General features: G+C 43.2%; 1 protein-coding gene and 3 non-coding genes across 11 annotated transcripts in view; all 4 read right to left on the bottom strand.

Annotated features, from left to right (window-relative positions):
• TEX14 (testis expressed 14, intercellular bridge forming factor) overlaps window positions 1-23,488 on the bottom strand; it is a 146,030-nt gene that overhangs the window by 78,434 nt on the left and 44,108 nt on the right. The window lies entirely within an intron of this gene.
• On the bottom strand, window positions 2,384-2,598 carry LOC139039347 (small nucleolar RNA U3). Its single transcript, XR_011492656.1, has one exon. It is a non-coding gene; the product is annotated as a small nucleolar RNA U3 (small nucleolar RNA).
• Window positions 12,308-12,521, bottom strand: LOC139039344 (small nucleolar RNA U3). The gene has a single exon (XR_011492653.1). It is a non-coding gene; the product is annotated as a small nucleolar RNA U3 (small nucleolar RNA).
• Window positions 16,414-16,628, bottom strand: LOC139039345 (small nucleolar RNA U3). Its single transcript, XR_011492654.1, has one exon. It is a non-coding gene; the product is annotated as a small nucleolar RNA U3 (small nucleolar RNA).

The raw sequence follows: 23,488 nt of genomic DNA on the forward strand, positions 1-23,488 counted from the left end.
TCCACCAGAGGCTTGGGTCCCCGTGTCTTCTTTCTCTCTCTCTCTCTCCCCCTCTCCCTCTGGCTAATTCTATGGAGTGTGGAAACCCCCCCAGCTCACTCTCCTGGCCCGGCTTTCAAGACCTCCTCGAGAGGGCGCCCTGTGCCTTCGTGAGCAGTGTAAGCCCTGTTCTAGGGTTTTATTGGTTCTCTGTGTAAACCAGGGAATATTAGCTTTGTTCTCGATTTCACTTTCTTATCTTCGACTCCAGACTACCAGGTTCGGCCCATTAAAGGACCGCAACAAAAAACTCTGAAGAAGCAAATACAATCAAGCAAATATCCTTGATGGAATAAATGAAAATGTGAGAAAAGGGATATGCGATAAACAGGATTAAAGGATTAATTTTGAAGGTACAACAATCTCTTGAAAAGGTACAGATAAAAGTTTTTCTAAAGTACAGCTATGAAAATCCTTTCAGACCCCAGAGGATGAGGAATAATAACACAGAATAAAGGGGGTTTAACATTAATGAACAGCAATAGTGGTAACAAACCCGCTTGCCTATGAAGGAGATTTAAGAGATGTGGTTGATCCCTGGCTCAGGAAAATCCCCTGGAAGAGAGCATGGCAACCCACTCCAATGTTCTTGCCTGGAAAACGCCATGGACAGAGAAACCTGGAGAGTTACAACCCGCAAGGTCACAGTCGACCAATACTGAAGCGACTTCACACACACACACACACATATAAATATATTACATACATATATGACATATATACATTTAAAAAAAGAAAAAATGAGTTTCATGATGAACGACCCTGCTGCTACACTAGCACATAAAAGACTGAAAACAGTAACCTTAAGAGAGCGCTTAAGATCATGAACTCCTTATTGCCAAATTCAGACTTGAACCGAAGAAACTACAGAAAACTACTGGACCATTCAGGTATGATCTAAATCAAATCCCTTACGATAATACGGTGGAAATGACAAATAGATTCAGGGCATAAGAATCTGATAGAGTGCCTGAAGAACTATGGATGAAGGTTCATGACAGTGTACAACAGGAGGCAGTGATCAAGACCATCCCCAAGAAAAAGAAAGTCAAAAGGGCAAAAATGTTGTCTGCGGAGGCCTTACAAATAGCTGAGAAAAGAAGAGAAGCGAAAGGCAAAGGAGGAAAGGAAAGATATATCCATCTGAAGGCAGAGTTCCAAAGAATAGCAAGAAGAGAAAAGAAAGTCTTCCTCAGTGATCAAAGAAACAGAGGAAAACAAAAGAATGGGGAAGACTAGAGATCTCTTTAAGAAAATTAGAGACAAGAAAATTAGGGAACATTTCATGCAAAGAGGGGCACACAAAGAGGACAGAAATGGTATGGACTAACAGAAGCAGAAGATACTAAGAAGAGGTGGCAAGAATACACAGAAGAACTGTACAAAAAAGATCTTCATGACCCAGATAACCACAATGGTGGGATCACTCATCTAGAGCCAGACATCCTGGAATGCAAAGTCAAGTGGGCCTCAGGAAGCATCACTATGAATAAAGCTAGTGGAGGTAATGGGATTCCAGCTGAGCTATGTCAAATCCTAAAAGATGATACTGTTAAAGCGCTGCACTCAATATGACAGCAAATTTGGAAAACTCAGCAGTGGCCACAGAACTGAAAAAAGTCAGTTTTCATTCCAATCCCAAAGAAAAGCAATGCCAAAGAATGTTCAAACTACTGCACAATTGCACTTCCCTCACACTCTAGCAAAGTAATGCTCAAAATTCTCCAAGCTACACTTCAACAATACATGAACTGAGAACTTCCAGATGTTCAAGCTGGATTTAGAAAAAGCAGAAGAACCAGAGATCAAATTGCCAACATCCGTTGGATCATAGAAAAAGAAAGAGAATTCCAGAAAAACATCTACATCTGCTTCACAACACACTGGAAAATTCTTAAAGAGATGGGAATACCAGACCACCTGACCTGCCTCCCAAGAAATCTGTATGCAGACGAAACGGTGGGCTGAATGAAGTTCAACCTAGAATCAAAATTGCCAGAAGAAATGTCAACACCACGGCAGAGAGCAAAGAGGAACCAAAGAGCCTTCTGATAAAGGGAAAAACGAGAATGGGAAAACTGGATTAAAACTCAACATTCAGGAACTAAAAGATCACGACATTACTTCATAGAAATATTGTAGGCTTCGTTTTTGCAAATATGACAATCAGGGGAAAAATCAGCACAGGGTGATGCAGACATTTGCCGAGTCTTACTTTTCTTTGGAGCCAAGCCTACTCTAAATACAAAACCGTTAAAGAAACCAAAAGGAATCTCACAGTAATCTAGAACAAGAATCACAGATTACAGAAATCTCACTTTTCAAGACGTTAAATGGAAACAAAACCACTCAGACGGCGTTTTCTCCCTCTCACTCTCCCAGAAAGGAGAGAAGAACGATCATCAACGACCAGTGGCAGCTGCACAAGCAACACCAAAAGCCCACTTCACGCTCAGGAGAAAACGCTGCGTCTCTTCCTCGTGGTTTCGGGTGCTCTACACGATCAGAGAAACTTCTCTAGTAACGAACTATAGAAATGATCCCTGAAAGTATAGTCTTAACCTCCGGCCGCCAGCCGCTGCTGGGTCCGCGGGAACCGCTCACTTTGTACTGACGGCCACATTTGTGTCGCTCCCCTCGACTCCTCACAAACATTTTCCATATCATATCCCGTAACTTGGTAAAACGGCAAACTTCAAAACACCATATTCGCCCGGAAATAGCCCAGAAACTCTCCAAAGCCACAGGACGCCTCATTAGCATACGGCTTCCCGGCACCCAATCACAGGCGGCCGCATCCGACTCCTGCTCCAGGCTGCTGTCGCCCCAGCCACCGCATCCGGAGCCCCGCACGCAGACAGGCTCGCCGCGCCCCTCTGCAGGCCGAGCACACGCTTCCTGCCACGGGTCCGCATGGACGGCCTCTGCTTGCTGAAGTCCGCCTGCTTGGAGAGGCCAGGTTTCCTTTGTCTTGAAAGAGAGGTGGGAGCGAGGACGGAGGAAAAAAGAGACAGAGAACTAGTCTAATCCCGCATAATAACAAAGGCACCCATGGTGGTTTATGAACGTCTTCTCCACGATGGGCATTTTAGCCCATGCTCTCACTTCCTCCTCTAAAGCGAAAGGGTGCGGTTATGCCCCCATTCTCACACATGCTGGCTGCAGCATCTGTCACAAAGCTCCTCAAGGGAACCACAGGTGCTACTAGGTACATGTGGCACTTGATCAAGCCCGGCTCTTTCTGGAAAGCCATGGTGTCTTCATCAGGCGGTCTGAGCTCCAGTCAAGTTCATTTCTCTAAGAAAGCATTACATACTCCATCTCAACCTCTGGTCGTGAATGACTGATCTTCCTGGCTTCCACAACTCAGAGGAAGCCGACCCACTTACTTGTGGCAAAAGTGAGTCCCAGCTTCTCCAAGAACACACCTTACATACGATGCTGTGTAACCGTTTTCGTCTCGTAACTTCCTGTTGTAAAGACGTTTCTGCCCGGGGTCTTCCAGCATGCCAGAAAGCACAGTGCTCTGTGAACATGCAGTCCGTGGTTTTCTGACTCAAGCACATTTTTCATTGCATCACAGTAACATGAATAAGGTGACTATCGTTTCATCTCATCCTACCACCTCTAGTTGAGCAGTCCCTTAAGTCTTAAGGAGTTATAAGGTCCCTTCCAGTCACTTTCACACAAGAGCCCCTTGTCTCTGGTCTCAGCCCTTCTGTATCCGTTCTCCTTTCCCCCAACCTTTCTCGGGACCCCTCGCCATCCATGCCAATCTTGGCCTCCTTCGAGCAGATTCACAGCTCTCCTTACCTCTTTGGATGCTTCCCCTCAGTTTCCCAGCTACCAGTGACCACACTGTGTTTTGTATCCCTAATTACCTTTGTAAGTGCCTCTACCTACTGTGTTATAAATGCATTTACTTCTCCCTTCTCAACTGTGAGGTGTTTAAAGCAAAAAGAGTGAGCACCTTTTGGCAGTTCTTTGCAGGAGCTTTTGCAGGAGGTCCCCTTTGTCTTGTCACTTTAGCAAAGCTATACAGTAAGTAACCTTAAACTAGGCATCCCCACACTCCACTCATCTCCTGGCCCAAGCACACCTTCCAAATCTTTTTTTTTTTCTTTTTCCCTTCTGTATCTTTTGATCACACAATACCTTGCCTAACCTGTTGGTTCTCTCTGTATATCAAAGATGTAGAAATGAAGAATAAGTAATTAACAGGTGGACAGATCCCTTCCCCAGTTTCCCCTTCAGTAATCTTCAAACTGTAACAAACTGTGTAAACAAGATAGCATCTAAACAAAAATAAGAAGTCAACAAGCCTGCAAGCAGGGGGATGATGATGATGACTCTGACCCCCTACCTCCAACGATTAACTGAGATTACTTCTCTTTTCCCTGTTAAAAACTTTCATGGCCCAGCAGAATCTCAGGAGCCGGTTTTCAGGGACGTGAGTCCAACTTCTCCCCAGATGGCTCGCATTCTGATTAAAAGCAATGTTCTCCATTTCTACCAACACTTGCCTCTTGAGCACTGATTTTCAAGCAGCCAGCTGCCAGACCTGAGTTCAGTAACAGATTCAGGTCTTGTTTACCACTGTATCTCTAGCGCCTTACCTTGCTGCAGTCTCCCACATTTTATTGATGGTGGCATTTTTTCCACATTCTTCTCTTTTCAGAAATAACATATAAATGCATTTTCAAAATGCCATTTTATATACAACTTTTAAAAATCTGAATACTCTTCAAGAGTTTTTATTTTTTCTTTAAGGAACTAAGACTTCACATTCTTAGCCTATTACAAATCAATACTTAATCTGAAGCTCTTATCTTCTGTCTCTAAAAGACACCAACACTTCTTCCTGACTCGTATAAGACCAAGGTGTGCTGGGATGTATCAAATTAGTTTTCTAACCTTGTAAATATGACACCAAGCATCTGCGGATGAGGTTATTTCTTACTGTCATTTTTAATTTAACCTTCTAAAATCCTGAATTTTGATTGGACTTACTTTTAGAACCTCTGCTGGTTACTCACCTGAATGTAGATATGAGCAGTACATATCAGTGATGAAAAAAAATTACTTTTAAGACAGAACAAGAAAAGTGTACCAAATTCTCCCTGCCATTTGAGCCACTACCAATCCCCTTTAGCGTGCATTATGTATCTGTATTATACATTAATAGATTGCCTTTGACATAAGAATTCCTATGTACCTCCCCCCTAAAAAAAATTGATTTCCTCCTGGCACCAGTAAGGTAACTTGTTAGGGGACCCTTTCTCAATCCTGTAAGGGGTCAGGATGACCCACAATTCACCTTGCTGGACTATATAAATTGTCAATGTGTTAATTTGAGGTATAATCCTTTGTCTGAAGAACTTGTAACTGTGCTTTGACTTCCAATAGCAGAACAGTTCTCAGAAGTTTCTGAGAGACTGTCTCGTGGGTTATAATCCTCAGGTTGGCTTAAATAAAATTTTCCACTTCTTTCTTAAGATTGAAAAAAAAAATGGTTTTTTTTGGCTGCACTTGGAGACATGTGGGATCTTAGTTTCTTGACCAGGGACTGAACCCAGGCCCCCTGCAGTGGAAGTTTCAGGCCTTAACCACTGAACTGCCCATGAAGTCTATCTTAGATTGACTGTTTATTTTTTCCCGGTTGATTTTAAATTGCATTTAGTTAAACCAACATAATAATCAAAGAAAAAGTCATAACACTGAGGGGGAGAAAGAACAAACCATCTTAAAACATCTAATGAAAGTCCCTCAGCTGTGTCTGACTCTCTGCGACCTCATGGACCATAGACTGCGAGGCTTCTCTATCCATGGAATTCTCCAGGCCAGAATACTAGAATGAGTAGCCATTCCCTTCTCCAGGGGATCTTCCCAACCCAGGGATCGAACCCAGGTCTCCCTCATTGCAGGTGGAATCTTTACCATCTGAGCCACCAAGGGAAGCCCTAAAACAAAATTATGTTTAAAGCTACTTTGAATCCATTTTCCTTGTAACTCTTCCTATCATATTACTCATAACAAGACCTCTATGTCAACCAGTTGAGTATCAAAGCCCAGGTGTGTATGTATTTCCCTGCAATATGTGGAAAATGCTGTCACTTAGTCCGGTGTCCGACTCTTTGTGACCCTATTGAATGTAGCCCACCAGGATCCATTGGCCAGGGGGCTAGATTCTCCAGGGAAGAATATTGGAGTAAAAAAAAAAAAAGCTGCTGTGGCTTGCCTTGCTCTCCTGCAGGAGATCTTCCTGATCCAAGGACTGGACTCACGTCCACTGCATCTCGCGCCCTGCAGGGGGATTCTTTACCCACTTAGCTATCCAGGAAGCCATTCCTATGGCATGTTCCTAGCCTAATGTACCCAGAAAAAGGCAAAACACAAAAAGCCTTTATTCAAAAAGGCAAACACAGGATACTTGGGTGGAGGGGGTAGTTTAAACTGCATTTAGTTAAACCAACAGGCAGTTATACAGTGGAAGTGACAAATAGATTCAGGGGATTAAAATTTGATAGTGTGCTTGAAGAACTATGGATGGAGATTCATGACATTCTACAGGAGGCAATGATCAAGACCATCCCCAAGAAAAAGAAATGCCAAAAAGGCAAAATGATTGTTTGAGGAGGCTTTACAAACAGCTGAGAAAAGAAGTGAAAGGCAAAGGAGAAAAGGAAAGATACATCCATCTAAAGGCAGAGTTCCAAAGAATAGCAAGGAGATATAAGAAAGCCTTCCTCAGTGATCAATGCAAAGAAATAGAGGAAAACAATAGAATGGGAAAGATTAGAGATCTTTTCAAGAAAATTAGAGACACCAAGGGAACATTTCATGCAAAGATGGGCACAATAAAGGACAGAAACGGTATGGACCTAACAGAAGCAGAAGATAGTAAAAAGAGGTGGCAAAAATACACAGAAAAACTATACAAAAAAGATTTTAATGACCCAGATAATCATGATGGTGTGATCACTCACCTAGAGCCAGACATCCTGGAGTGCAAAGTCAAGTAGGCCTTAGCAAGCATCAGTATGCACAAAGCTAGTGGAGGTGATGGAATTTCAGCTGAGCTATTGAAAATTCTAAGATGATGCTGTGAAAGTGCTGCACTCAATATGCCAGCAAATTTGGAAAACTCAGCCATGGCCACAGGACTGGAAAAGGTCAGTTTTCATTCCAATCCCAAAGAAAGGCAATCCCAAAGAATGCTCAAACTACTGAACAATTGCACTCCTCTCACACTCCAGCAAAGTAATGCTCAAAATTCTCCAAGCCAGGCTTCAACAATACATAAACTGTGAACTTCCAGATGTTCAAGCTGGTTTTAGAAAAGGCAGAGGAACCAGAGATCAAATTGCCAACATCTGTTAGATCATCGTAAAAAGCAAGAGAGTTCCAGAAAAATATCTACTTCTGCTTTATTGACTATGCCAAAGCCTTTGACTGTGTGGATCACCACAAACTGGAAAATTCTTCAAGAGATGGAAATACCAGACCACCTGACCTGCCTCCTGGAGAAATCTGTATGCAGGTCAAGAAGCAACAGTTAGAACAGGACATGAAACAACAGACTGGTTCCAAGTTGGGAAAGGAGTACGTCAAGGCTGTATATTGTCAGCCTGCTTATTTAACTTATATGAAGAGTACATCATGAGAAATGCCGGGCTGAAGGAAGCACAAGCTGGAATCAAGATTGCCAGAAAAAATACCAATAACCTCAGATACGTAGATGACACCACCCTTATGGCAGAAAGCGAAAAAGAACTAAAGAGCCTCCTGATGAAAGTGAAAGAATGAGAGTGAAAAAGTTGGCTTAAAACTCAACATTCAAAAAACTAAGATTACACCATCCGGTCCCATCACTTTGGCTTCCCTGATAGCTCAGTAAAGAATCCGCCTGCAATGCAGGAGACCCTGGTTCGATTCCTGGGTTGAGAAGATCCCCTGGAGAAGGGATAGGCTACCCACTCGAGTATTCTTGGGCTTCCCTTGTGGCTCAGCTGGTAAAGAATCTCCCTGCAACTTGGGAGACCTGGGCTCGATCCCTGGGTTGGGAACATCCCCTGGAGAAGGGAAAGACTACCCACTCCAGTATTCTGGTCTGGAGAAGGATCTCAAAGAGTCAGACATGACTTTCACTTTCACCCATCACTTCATGGCAAATAGGTGGAGAAATGATGGAATCTGTAAGAGACTTTATTTTCTTGGGCTCCAAAATCGCTGCGGATGGTGACTACAGCCATGAAATTAGAAGATGCTTGTTCCTTGGAAGAAAAGCTATGACCAACCTAGACAGCATATTAAAAAGCAGAGACATTACTTTGCCAACAAAGGTCTGTCTAGTCAAAGCTATCTTTTTTTCCAGTAGTCACATATGGATGTGAGAGTTGGACCATAAAGAAAGCTGAGTGCCAAAGAATTGATACTTTTAAAGTGTGATGCTGGATTACACTGTTGAGAGTCCCTTGGACTGCAAGGAGATCCAACCAGTCCATCCTAAAGGAAATCAGTACTGAATATTCACTGGAAGGACTGATGCTGACGCTGCAACTCCAATACTTTGACTACCTGATGGGAAGAACCGACTCATTGAAAAGACCCTGATGCTGGGAAAGATTGAAGGCGGGAGGAGAAGGGGATGACAGAGGACGAGATGGTTGGATGGCATCACCAACTCAATGGACATGAGTTTGAGCAATTTCAGGAGTTGGTGATGAATAGGGAAGCCTGGCATGCTGCAGTTGAAAAGAGTGGGGACACAACTGAGCAACTGAACTGAAGCCAATATAATTATAAACAAAAAAATCATAATACTGAGAGGGAAAGAGAGCAAACTATCTTTGTTGGGGGGGGGGGGAGGGAATTGGTTTACCTGCCAGAGATCAACAAATCACCTTTAAAAATACTATGAAAGAAAGCACTGAAAAACTACTAACAGGAAAGGAGAATAGCAAAAACAAAAAAGTAAAGAAAAATACACCTGCTTAAATATATGCAGAAACCACTCACACAACATTCTCCTCCTTCAAATAAAAAATAAAAACATGCAGAAACAAAAATTAACATGCTTAAAAACCCAAAGAATAAGACTCAGTTCAGTTCAGTTGCTCAGTCGTGTCTGATTCTTTGCGACCCCATGTACTGCAGCACGCCAGGCTTCCCTGTCCATCACCAACTCCCAGCGTTTAGTCGGTGATGCCATCCAACCATCTCATCCTCTGTCGTCCCCTTTTCCTCTCACCTTCAATCTTTCCCAGCATCAGGGTCTTTTCAAATGAGTCAGCTCTTCGCATCAGGTGGCCAAAATATTGGAGTTGCAGCTTCAACATCAGTCCTTCCAATGAACATTCAGGACTGGTTTCCTTTAGGATGAACTGGTTGGATCTCCTTGCAACCCAAGGGACTCTCAATAGTATTCTCGAACACCACAGTTCAAAAGCATCAATTCTTCAGAGCTCAGCTTTCTTTATAGTCCAACTCTCACATACATACATGACTACTGGAAAATCCATAGCCTTGACTAGGCAGACCTTTGTTGGCAAAGTAATGTCTCTGCTTTTTAATATGCTAAGTTGGTCATAACTTTTCTTCCAAGGAACAAGCGTCTTTTTATTTCATGCCTGCAGTCACCATCTGCAGTGATTTAGGAGCCCAAAAAATAAAGTCTGCCACTGTTTCCACTGTTTCTCCATCTATTTGCCATGAAGAGATGGGACCGGATGCCATGATCTTTGTTTTCTGAATGTTGAGTTTTAAGCCAGCTTTTTCACTTTCCTCTTTCACTTTCATCAAGAGGCTCTTTAGTTCTTCTTTACTTTCTGCCATAAGGGTGGTGTCATCTGCATATCTGAGGTTATTGATATTTCTCCTAGCAATCTTGATTCCAGCTTGTGCTTCAGCCAGCCCAGCGTTTCTCATGATGTACTCTGCATATAAGTTAAATAAGCAGAATGACAATATACAGTCTTGACGTACTCCTTTTCCTATTTGGAACCAGTCTGTTTTTCCATGTCCAGTTCTAACTGTTGCTTCCTGACCTACATACAGGTTTCTCAAGAGGCAGGTCAGGTGGGCTGGTATTCCCATCTCTTTCAGAATTTTCCACAGTTTATTGTGATCCACACAGTCAAAGGCTTTGGCATAGTTAATAAAGCAGAAATAGATGTTTTTCTGGAACTCTCTTGCTTTTTTGATTATCCAGCAGATGTTGGCAATTTGATCTCTGGTTCCTCTGCCTTTTCTAAAACCAGCTTGAACATCTGGAAGTTCATGGTTCACATATTGCTGAAGCCTGGCTTGGAGAATTTTGAGCATTACTTTGCTAGCATCTGAGATGAGTGCAATTGTGCAGTAGTCTGAGCATTCTTTGGCATTGCCTTTCTTTGGGATTGGAATGAAATCTGACCTTTTCCAGCCCTGTGGCCACTGCTGAGTTCTCCAAATTTGCTAGCATATTGAGTGCAGCACTTTAACAGCATCATCTTTTAGGATTTGAAATAGCTCAGCTGGAATCCCATCACCTCCACTGGCTTTGTTCACAGTAATGGCCCACTTGACTTCACACTCCAGGATGTCTGACTCTAGTTGAGTGACCACACCATCATGATCATCTAGGTTGTGAAGATCTTTTTCATACAGTTCTTCTATGTATTCTTGCCACCTCTTCTTACTATCTTCTGCTTCTGTTAGGTCCATACCATTTCTGTCATTAAGCCCATCTTTGCATGAAATGTTCCCTTGGCATCTCTAATTTTCTTGAAGAGACATCTAGTCTTTCCCATTCTATTGTTTTCCTCTATTTCTTTGCACTGATCACTGAAGAAGGCTTTCTTATCTTTCCTTACTATTCTTTGGAACTCTGCCTTCAGACGGATGTATCCTTCCTTTTCTCCTTTGCTTTAGGCTTCTCTCCTTTGCACAGCTACTTGTAAGGCCTCCTCAGACAGCCATTTTGCTTTTTTGCATTTCTTTTTCTTGGGGATGGCCTTGTTCCCTGTCTCCTGTACAGTGTCAGGAACCTCCATCCATAGTTCATCAGTCACTCTATCAGATCTAGTCTCTTAAATCTGCATCTCACTTCCACTGTATAATCGTTAGGGATTTGATTTAGGTCATATCTGAATGATCTAGTGATTTTCACTACTTTCTTCAACTTAAGTCTGAACTTGGCAATAAGTAATCATGATCTGAGCCACAGTCAGCACCCAGTCTTGTTTTTGATGACAGTATAGAGCTTCTCCATCGTTGGCTGCAAAGAATATAATCAATCTGATTTCGGTATTGACCATCTGGTGATGTCCATGTGTCCAACAGACAGTTGTGGATATGACTGGTGATGGAAGCAAGGTCTGATGCTGTAAGAGCAATATTGCATAGGAACCTGGAAAGTTAGGTCCATGAATCAAGGCAAATTGGAAGCAATCAAACAGGAGATGGCAAGAGTGAATGGCAATATTTTAGGAATCAGCAAAATAAAATGGACTGGAATGGGGGAATTTAACTCAGATGATCATTATATGTACTACTGCGGGCAAGAATCCCTTAGAAGAAATGGAGCAGCCGTCATAATCAACAAAAAGAGTCTGAAATGCAGTACTTGGATGCAATCTCAAAAACGACAGAATGATCTCTGTTCATTTCCAAGGCAAACCATTCAATATCACAGTAATCCAAGTTGATGCCCCAACCAGTAATACTGAAGAAGCTGAAGTTTTCAACTTCTTCTATGAAGACCTACAAGACCTTCTAGAATTAACATGCAAAAAGGATGTCACTTTCATTATAGAGGACTGGAATGCAAAAGTAGGAAGAGAAGAAACACCTGGAGTTAACAAGCAAATTTACAGAGGTCGTCCCTGATGGCTCAGACGGTAAAGCGTCTGTCCACAATGCAGGAGACCTGGGTTTGATCCTTGGGTCAGGAAGATCCTCTGGAGAAAGAAATGGCAACCCACTCCAGTACTATTGCATGGAAAATCCCATGGACAGAGGAGCCTGGAAGGCTACATGGGGTCGAAAAGAGTTGGACATGACTGAGCGACTTCACTTTCACAGAGGCCAGAGATTAATAGAATTCTGCCAAGAGAACACACTGGTCACAGCAAACACCCTTTTCCAACAACACAAGGGAATAAAACTAACTAGTAATAAAAAAAAAAAAAAAAAAAACTCAAAAACCCACCCCTGAAGCATTTAAAAACCTAGTTTTATTGCACAAAAGTGACGCTACACTACTTTTGGCAAACCAGTTATAAACAAGACCACTCAGATGGTGTTCACTCCCTCTTACTCTTCCAAAGAAAGAGAAGAACGATCATCAATGGCCAATAGCAGCTGCAAAAGCAACACCAAAGACCAGCTTCACGCTCAGGAGAGAACACTGCATCTCTTCCTCGTGGTTTCGGGTGCTCTACACGATCAGAGAAACTTCTCTAGTAACAAACTATAGAAATGATCCCTGAAAGTATAGTCTTAACTTCAACCCCCCTGCCGCTGCTGGGTCTGTGCTAGCTGTGCACTTTACACTGAGGGCAACAATTTCCTTCCCCCCACCATTTTGCCATTTTTTCTTCTACTGGGAAAAAAAACAGAAAGAGCTCTTGCAATACAGCTTTCAAATGCGGTCACTTATCAACTCATTTGAACATTTTCACTGAAAATGTAACTTAACAGTTTTTAAAAATCAAACTTAATTTACATAATACAGAGTGACAGCCAATCACAACCCCAGTCTTTACAGCCCAGGAGTCATTGCTGCACAGATTGACTAAAGCCACCCCGCCCCTGAAAGCTGTACAGGAAAAGGGCGGGTCTCTGCCTTTGCTCCTGAGAACCTAGCTGATCCCACTGATTACTCGATCTTAGCGGCTGCATTAAGCCTGTCCAAGAAGTTACTTTCAAACTCTCAGAAGAGGTGACCATGACTAAGGCAGAGACGGGGGCTGGGTGGATGAGAATCAGAGCTAGAAAACAGAACCTTTGGGGTTTTTACCATCTGATTGCACTACCAGTTCACACTTCATCAGTTTTTAAAACAAAGCTGGTTGCTGCATTGACATTCTTCCCTCTGCAAATAATGAGTGCTAACTATGAAACTGTTATCATTCAGTTGTTAAGTCATGTCTGACACTTTGCGACCCCATGGACTGCAGTGCCTCGCGCTTCCCTGTCCTTCACTTTCTGAGTTTGCTCAAACTCTTGTCCATTGCGTCAGTGATGCCATCCAACCATTTCCTCCTCTGTCACCTCCTTCTCCTCCTGCCTTCAATCTTTACCAGCATCAGGGTCTTTCCAATGAGTTGGCTCTTCGCATCAGGTGGCCAAAATATTCGAGCTTCAGCTTCAGCATCAGTCCTTCCAATGAATATTCAGGGATGATTTCCTTTAGGATTGGCTGGTTTGGTCTCTTTGCAGTTTAAGGGACTCAAGAGTCTTCTCCAGCATCCCAGTTAGAAACAGTGAAACTATAAAAATGCTACCTAGTATTTGCACCAGCTTGCCAGCCACCAGTCATCATTTTAAATGATTATACAAATATCATCCCATTTTTACATACAGGGGAACTGAGGTACAGAAAGATAACTTATTAAGGTCCGTTAATAGCAGAGCTGGTAGGTGTCACCCAGCTTTGTTTTCTACATGCTAAAGATTACTCCAGGTACTGGGCAAACAGACGTCCTCACTCTCACAAAAACCTTACACTCTAGTAGGGGAGAGAGATGACAACAATTACCTGAGAGGATGAGATGATGAGGCATGCAGAGGATAAGAGTTCAAACAGAGAGGGATTTGGCGGCCACTTCAGATTTGGGTGCTCAGGGAAGGCCTCTTTTTGGAGGTTGCTTTTAAGTGGAGAAAACAATGAATATGATGTCCCAAAGAAAGGAGCAAGGTTGTGTGTTTCAGCGACTGGAAGACAGCTAGAGAACACAGGGTAGAAGGAGGAGAGGAGGTGCGGACAGGCTGGTGTCTGAGGATTTTCTAGGTAAGGCCAAGGCCTGGGGAGTCTGCTGCTTCAGGGTCTGCTGTGGGAGTTCTAATTCCTTTGCCATTCATTTGCTGAAGGTCAGAAATTTCTCCTAAATCTGCCCTAACTGAACTCTGTCATCACTGCCCACCCTATTGCTCTACCTAATTCAGTTCCCCCTCCATTTCCCCCATTAACACAAGGAATCATCATCCACACATTTGATCAAGTCAGAAGACCCAACAGTTATTCTTGACAGCTCCCCTCACTCATGTCTTCAGTGGTCCTGATGAAATAAAATTTATGTTTTATATTTCAAAGCAGAACATGAAAAAAATTAAACCTAAAATTCTGTGTGTTTGGGCTTACTGCGTCAAATGCAGTGTGCATCATTACATGTTAATCAGAATCCCTCAAAGATGGGAGTGCTTGTCAACCATAATTTTTTTTTTTCCTTTCTTTTGACATTAGCAATGGGATTTCTTAAAAGAATATCATTCTTTCTCACCTCTGGAGAAGGGCATGGTGACTTGCTGCTTACTTTGTACAAGTTCACTGGGACTACCTGGTTCCTTGGTGAACTTTATGTAAAATATCAGTATGTCATTTTGATGTACAATTCTTTGGAAAATGTATATGACTGTCTTTGACTTCTAACAGCTTTCCGAGAGTCTGTGTCTCAGGTTAATCCTCAGATTGGCTCAAATAAAACTCCCATTTTTTCCCCTCCTGGTTAGTTGAATTTTGTCAACAAATTCCCTTCAACTTTACCACTTAAGTATCTCACAGATCTCCTCTTTATTATCACTTCAGCTTCTCCCAGGTAGATGAATGTGGCAGGTGCCTAACTGTCCCTCACACTTGCCACCTCATTGCTGTTCTTTAGGCACTAAATCATGTCTTACTCTTTGTGACTCCATGAACTGTAGCCCGCAAGGTTCCTCTGTGCCAACTCAGTTCAGTTCAGTTCAGTCACTCAGTCATGTCCAACTCTTTGCAACCCCATGAATCGTAGCACACCAGGCCTCCCTGTCCATCACCAACTTCCGGACTCTACCCAAACCCATGCCCATTGAGTCAGTGATGCCATCCAGCCATCTCATCCTCTGTCGTCCCCTTCTCCTCCTGCCCCCAATCCCTCCCGGCATCAGGGTCTTTTCAAATGAGTCAACTCTTCGCATGAGGTGGCCAAAGTATTAGAGTTTCAGCTTCAGCATCAGTCCTTCCAATGAACACCCAGAACTGATTTCCTTTAGGATGGACTGGTTGGATCTCCCTGAAGTTCAAGGGACTCTCAAGAGTCTTCTCCAACACCATAGTTCAAACGCATCACCTCTGTTTCCCAAAAGTATAACTGCCACAGAGCTTTTGGAGTGGCCTTAAAATGCACAGCAGATGCGGTCACTCTCCTTCAATAGCTGCCATTAGCTTTCTGTCCACCATGCTTCAGCCAAATTCTGCTTTCTTTCATTCCTCCTCTGGACTAAAGTCCTATAAATCCTAAGCCTACACGTATTCTATTTCCTTTGCTTCGACTGATACAGAGAAAGAAATCACTATAGAGCACAGGAAGTGACATCTGCCTACATGTTTCAGAACAGTGCCTTGACTGACAGAAGAGTACAGAAAGGAAAGTAACTTTGTTTTAAAACCCTTGAAAGGGAAAGTCAATCCTGTCCGACTCTTTGCGACCCCATGGATTACACACTCCAAAACACTAGAGTGGGTAGCCTATCTCTTCTCCAGCAGATGGTCCTGACCCAGGAATCAGATATGGAACTGGTATCTCCTGCACTGCAGGCGGATTCTTTAACAGTTGAGCTGTGAGGGAAATCTTAATAACCTTGGGCCACACCTGATATGTTAAAAGAGTTCATGATCTGTAAACCCAATCAGAAAACAAAAGCTCAAAACTGCTTCAGAGAATTTCCCCCCTCATTTTCACTGGAAAAAATCACAGATGGTGCTCCCTGCCTCTTACTCTTCCAGGGGGGAAAAAACAGTCCTCAAAAGCAAAAGGCAAAGTCAAAAAAAGAAAAAGAAAAAAAAAAACAACAAAAAGGCAAAAGGCAAAAGTCAAGAGCTGACTTCACATTCTGGAAGAAAACCTGCCTTCTTGTGGCTTTTAAGGACTCCCCACATAAACAACCTAGAGAAACCTCTTAAAACAACTGCTTTAACTCCAAACCTCATGGGGTTATGGTAGTCAGTGCAGCTGCTGAATCCCATCTAACTGACACAACGCAGCACGCAAGACTCCTCTATCCATCAACAGCTCCTAGAGTCTACCCAAACCCAGCAACATAGAGAACCCACTCTTAATCTAGATATTACAGCGCATCAAAGCTCTCACTAAACCTGCAGAAAGCTTACTTTTCAGAACATCAAACAGAAACAAAACCACTCAGACGGCGTTTTCTCCCTCTCACTCTCCCAGAAAGGAGAGAAGAACGATCATCAACGACCAGTGGCAGCTGCACAAGCAGCACCAAGAGCCCACTTCACGCTCAGGAGAAAACGCTGCGTCTCTTCCTCGTGGTTTCGGGTGCTCTACACGATCAGAGAAACTTCTCTAGTAACGAACTATAGAAATGATCCCTGAAAGTATAGTCTTAACCTCTGGCCGCCAGCCGCTGCTGGGTCCGCGGGAGCCGCTCACTTTGTACTGACGGCCACATTTGTGTCGCTCCCCTCGACTCCTCACAAACATTTTCCATATCATATCCCGTAACTTGGTAAAACGGCAAACTTCAAAACACCATATTCGCCCGGAAATAGCCCAGAAACTCTCCAAAGCCACAGGACGCCTCATTAGCATACGGCTTCCCGGCACCCAATCACAGGCGGCCGCATCCGACTCCTGCTCCAGGCTGCTGTCGCCCCAGCCACCGCATCCGGAGCCCCGCACGCAGACAGGCTCGCCGCGCCCCTCTGCAGGCCGAGCACACGCTTCCTGCCACGGGTCCGCGTGGACGGCCTCTGCTTGCTGAAGTCCGCCTGCTTGGAGAGGCCAGGTTTCCTTTGTCTTGAAAGAGAGGTGGGGGCGAGGACGGAGGAAAAAAGAGACAGAGAACTAGTCTAATCCCGCATAATAACAAAGGCACCCATGGTGGTTTATGAACGTCTTCTCCACGATGGGCATTTTAGCCCATGCTCTCACTTCCTCCTCTAAAGCGAAAGGGTGCGGTTATGCCCCCATTCTCACACATGCTGGCTGCAGCACCTGTCACAAAGCTCCTCAAGGGAACCACAGGTGCTACTAGGTACATGTGGCACTTGATCAAGCCCGGCTCTTTCTGGAAAGCCATGGTGTCTTCATCAGGCGGTCTGAGCTCCAGTCAAGTTCATTTCTCTAAGGAAGCATTACATACTCCATCTCAACCTCTGGTCGTGAATGACTGATCTTCCTGGCTTCCACATCTCAGGGGAAGCCGACCCACTTACTTGTGGCAAAAGTGAGTCCCAGCTTCTCCTCCAAGAACACACCTTACATACGATGCTGTGTAACCGTTGTAAAGATGTTTCTGCCCGGGGTCTTCCAGCATGTCAGAAAGCACAGTGCTCTGTGAACATGCAGTCCGTGGTTTTCTGACTCAACCACATTATTCATTGCATCACAGTAACATGAATAAGGTGACTATCGTTTCATCTCATCCTACCACCTCTAGTTGAGCAGTTCCTTAAGTCTTAAGGAGTTATAAGGTCCCTTCCAGTCACTTTCACACAAGAGCCCCTTGTCTCTGGTCTCAGCCCTTCCGTATCCGTTCTCCTTTCCCCCAACCTTTCTGGGGACCCCTCGCCATCCATGCCAATCTTGGCCTCCTATGAGCAGATTCTCAGTTCTTATCTCTTCTGGATGCCTCTCTTCAGCTTCCCAGCTAACAGTGACCACACTGTGCTTTGTGTACATAGGTCACTGGGTGATAAATGCATTTATTTTCCTCTACTCAACTGTGAGGTCTTTAAAAGCAGGAACCAGGTCATATTTATCTCTTCATCTCCTGCCGGTTGTCAGCCACTGTAGCTGCCGAGCAAATGCATACTACTGAATGAATGATGAATCAATGAATGTATCATTTTTTCCCTCAACCTGATTACTGACATAACTATTGCAAACCACCTGGTTTTCCCCTCCCTTTTTCTCTACTCCTGCTCCAATAAGGGCAATCTGTCTATTAAGAGAGTGAGGTTCCTACCAGCAGGGTTCTTGGCCCTCTTCTCTAGATCATCCTTGGTTTCAGCATGGATTTGCAGACAGGTCTATTCTGGGCTGTGGGCTCATATACTCCACTTCCATTTGACACGCCACTTGTCTAAATCACAGGTGTCTAACTCAGGTGGCCCAGATTGACTTCCAATAGCTTTCTTCCCAAACCTATTCCTCTTTCAGGCAGTGATACCACATTCAACCCAGTTGCTCAAACCAAAAACAAGTCATCCTACTCTTTTCTTTTTTTTAATCTTATTTATTCATTTATGTATTTATTGTTTTTGGCCGTGCTGGGTCTTATGTGCCACGCGGGCTTTCTTCTAGTCATGGCAAATAGGAGCTACTCTTCTTTGTGGTGTGCAAGCTTCTCATTGCAGTGGCTTCTCTTGTTCTGGAACATGGGCTCTAGGGCACACAGGCTTAGTAACTGTGGCTCCCAGCCTCTAGAGCACAGGCTCAACAGCTGCTCTGCAGCATGTGCAATCTTCCCGGATCAAGGATTGAACCTGGGTCTCCTGCATTGGCAGGCAGATTCTTTACCACTGAGTCACCAGGAGAGCCACATCCTACTCTTTTTTCCCTCTGCTTAAATACATCATAGCCTTCTGCAGCCAGAGCAATTGTTTACAAATAGAAATCTACTCTCAAGGTACTTGGCACAAGAGCTTCTAAAATCCTTGGAATGTCCTTAGTATTAGGAATGACAAGTGTCTTTGGTATGCTGCTGAAATGACTCTTGGCTGAGGGGTTCTGAGACAGCTTCAGTATGGGGCTGGTCATGAGAAAGACCATGATTTTCAGCTCTGCACAGCCCTCCACTTCAAATCTTGTCCCACCTCCAGCAGGAGAGAGGAGCTGGAGACTGAGATCACCAATGGCTGAATCAATCATGCCTGGATAATGAAACCTTCATAAACCCTAACTGATCATGTTTGGAGAACTTCCAGGTTGGTAAACAAATTGAAGTGCTGGAAGGGTGGTATACTCAAAGAGGGCACAGAAGCTCCAAGCACTCACTCATACACACACACACACACACACACACACACACACACACACACACCATGCCTTGCCCTATGCATTTCTTCCATCTGGCTGTTCCTGAATTGTGTTCTTTGTAATAAACCATATCGATAATTACATTAAATGTTAATGGACTAAACACTCCAATTAAAAGGCAGAGAGTATCAGATGCATTTTAAAATACAAGTTTCAACTCAATGCACTCTACAGAAAACATATTTTAACTCTATAAAGATATTTTATAAGCTGTAAGCATAAGGAGCTTAAAGTGGCTGTATTAATATTAGAAAAATTAGACTTCAAGACAACAAATATTACCAGAGATAAGGAGAGACATCTCATAATGATAATAGGGTCAGTTCACCAGGAAGATGTAACAATCCTAAATACGGATGCACCTATTACCAAAATCCTTCCAACAGCCCATGAAGTCTCATCAAGCTGCAGCTTACCTTGACAACTTCATCCCGTGCCACTTTCTCCCGCCACTTTGCCTTCTTCTCTAGCTCAAATCATCCACACACTTTTCCATCCTCTGAGCTCTGCATCACTGTAATCCTCCCTTGCTTCCAACCTTTACCTTTTACTTCTCTCACTTCAACTTTTCTTTTTTTTGAAATTCCAAGGGATTTTATTTTATTTTATATGTTTTTAGTGGTTTTTGCCATACATTGATATGAATCAGCCTCAACTTTTCTTCTTTAGGGTCTGAGCCTAAATATCACTTTCTCTAAGAATTTTCTTTTGACTACCTCCCAGACAGGAGGGCTGAGATATACTTGTGTGCTTTCTTCACCCCCTGCCCGTCTCAAGACTTCAATTACTACCTCATGTCTCTGTCTCCTGCTGGATTATATTCATGGAAACCGGGCCTGTACATCTTTTCTTGGCTGCTCTAATCCCAAGGCTCAATTACTATACATAGAATTAAAAACCTGAGGAATGAGGGGCTTCCTTGGCGGTGAGTGGTTGAGACTCTGTCTTCTGACACAGGAGGTGTGGGTTTGATCCCTGGTCGGGGAGCTATAATCCCATATGCCTGCCTTGTGGGCAAAAAAACCAAAACACAAAACAGAAGCAATATATAACAAATTCAATAAAGATTTTTAAAGTGGTCCACAAACACACAAAAAATTCTTTAAAAAAATGAATAAGGTCTGTGCTGAGGTTCTGGAACTTCATCCATTGGGTTTTAGAACTCATAATCTAGTATCTGGTCTTCTGAATGGGACGAACTAAGTAGGTTACAATCAGGAAACAATTTTTCTCCTTCTGCTGCCCTCAAGGACACTCTGTCAGTTCTCTCTTCCCCTCTCTTGAGAGGCACCTCAGGCAGATACCACACTCTTTTAGTCCCTTTGAGGCACTCAAAGCACAGACTCATTTCAGGCAATAAATTGTTCTGTCCTTTGAAATAAAAACTTCTTCCTTGCTCTTCCACTCTTCTAATCTCAAAGTTGTTTCTGACAGCTCCAGAGCTGAAGTAGGGGGAGGACCAATGAGACGACAAGGGGCAAAGGCCTTTGTACTTTGCTGATGCTCTTTATAGCCTTTGGCTTTGTCCTAATGCCTGCTTTTTTGTGGGAGGGGTTAGTGGGTCCTTCAGGTATCTCCACCTTACTACATACCGCCCTAATGCAGGCCACTGTGCTCTTCTCCTGACTTTCTGTTTTTAATTTTTATTGGAGTATAGTTGATTTACAATGTGTTAGCTTCTGCCCTACAGCAAAGTGAATCAGTTATCCACATACATGTTGTTGTTCAGGCACTAAGCCCATGTGATCTCATGGACCAAAGCATCATGGGCTTCCCCGTCCTTCAGTATCTCCTAGAGTTTGTTCAAACTCATGTCCATTGAGTCAGTGATGCCATCCAATCATCTCATCTGCCATCACCCCCTTCTCCTGCCCTCAATCTTTCCCAGCATCAGGGTCCTTCCAATGAGTCGACTCTTTGCATCGGGTGGCTGAAGTATTGCAGCTTCAGCTTCAGCTTCAGCATCAGTCCTTCCACTGAATATTCAGAACTGATTTCCTTCAGGATTGACTGGTTTGGTTTCTTTGCAGTTGAAGGGACTCTCAAGAGTCTTCTCCAGCACCACAATTCAAAAGTATCAATTCTTCAACAATCAGCCTTCTGTATGGTCCAAATCTCACATCCGTATATGACTACTGGAAAAACCATAGCTTTGACTATACAGACTTCTGTTGGCAAACTGAGGTCTCTGCTCTTTATATGCTGTCTAGGTTTATCATAGCTTACCTTCCAAGGAGCAAGCGTCTTTTTAATTTCACATATATCACTCTTTGTTTTTAGATTATTTTCCCATAAAGGACATTATAGGTATTGAGTAGAGTTCCCCATTCTTATTAATTATCTATTTTATATATATAGTAATGGCAACCCCAATCTCCCAATTTATCCCTCCAATCCCTTTCCCCATTGGTAACCATAAGTTCTGTATCAGTAACCTTGTTTTGCAAGTAACTTCATTTGTATCATTTTTTTTTAGATTCTACATATAAGCAATATCATACGGTATTTGTCTTTCTCTGTCTGACTTCATTTAGCCTGATCATCTCTAGGTCCATCCTGGCTTCTGCAAATGGCACTATTTCATTCTTTTTATGGCTGAGTAATATTCCATTATACATAAATACTACATCTTCTTTATCCATTCACCTCTCAATGGACGTTTAGGTTGCTTCCATGTCTTGGCTATTGTAAATAGTGCTGTTATGATCATCAGGGTGCATGTATCTTTTTGAATTAGAGTTTTCTCTGGATATATACCCAGGACTGGGATTGGTGGATCATATGGTAGTTCTTTCCAGGTGGCTCAGTGGTAAAGAATCTGCCTGCCAAGTGGGAGATGAGGGTTCAATCCCTGGCCTGAAAGATTCCCTGGAGAAGGAAATGGCAACCCACTTCAGTATTCTTGCCTGGGAAATCCCTTGGAGAGAGGAGCCTGGCAGGCTACAGTCCATGGGGTCACAAAAGAATTGAATATGACTTAGCAACTAAACAATGGTAGTTGTAGTTTTAATTTTCTAAACCACCCTATTATTCTCCATATAGTTGTACCAATTTACATTCCCACCAACAGTACAGGAGGGTTCCCTTTTCTCTATACCCTCTCCAGCATTTATTGTTTGTAGACTTTTTGATGATGGCCATTCTAACCAGTGTGAAGTCATACCTCATTGTAGTTTTGATTTACATTTCTGCTGACTTATTGCTACAGCTCCAGCCTCTCCGTTGGAATTCTTCCTTCCTTCATAGGTGACGTCTCTTTAGATGCTCAGCTACCCTCCAGAGTCTAACTGCCCCGCAGCTGATGAAAGTACGGCTACTCCAACTGCTGGTCTCTCATGCTCATTCAGCCATCAAGGACTGCTCCAGGTAGGAGGCAGATGGCAGTCCTCTTGATCTCTCAATTCCAGGTAACACGTCAGGCTCAATTCATGCCACCTTGGTGGCAGCTGGAGTTGGCTGGCATGTTTCTACTCTTCACTAGGCTGAACTATAGGCTCCCAACTCCCGGCACCAGTCACCAGAATTCTCTCCAGGAGGTTCACCTGAAGGGCCTCTTACTTGGTTTCCTGTGAATGCCTTTGGAACAGTCTTTTCCTCTAACACTCACACCACTGCCCCATCACCTTCTCTTAGATAGCATGAGGTGGGTAATGGAGTTGAAGGTCCAAGATCATTTTGGCCATCTCCTAAGAAGTGTTGCATTAGATTGTGGCAATACTTATCACTCCCTATTTTTCACTCTGAGGCTTTAGACAGAATTGCCAGGCACAGATGAAGTCCTACTTCATATCCAGTTATACCGGTCAACCTCACCCCCTGCTCTAGTTTAATATCAAGAATTTGAAGATACATTAAGAAGTCAGACAGAGAAAGACAAGTATGATATCACTTATATGTGGAAGCTAAAAAACAAACAAGTGAATCTGACAGAGACTCACAGACTTAGAGAACAAACTAGTGGTTACTGGTAAGGAGAGGGAAGGGGAAGGGGTAGAATGGGGGAGGGAATTAAGAAGTATAAACTACAATTGATAAAATAAATAAACTACAAGGATATGTTATACAACACAGGGAATATAGCCAGTAGCTTATGATAACTAAAACTGGAGTAGAGTATACATTTAAAAATTGTAAATCACTATGCTGTACACTTGAAACTTACATAATGTACATTAACTATGCACGCTAAATCACTTCGATTGTGT

This window comes from Odocoileus virginianus, chromosome 17 (assembly GCF_023699985.2).
Source record: "Odocoileus virginianus isolate 20LAN1187 ecotype Illinois chromosome 17, Ovbor_1.2, whole genome shotgun sequence".
Taxonomy (NCBI): Eukaryota; Metazoa; Chordata; class Mammalia; order Artiodactyla; family Cervidae; genus Odocoileus; species Odocoileus virginianus.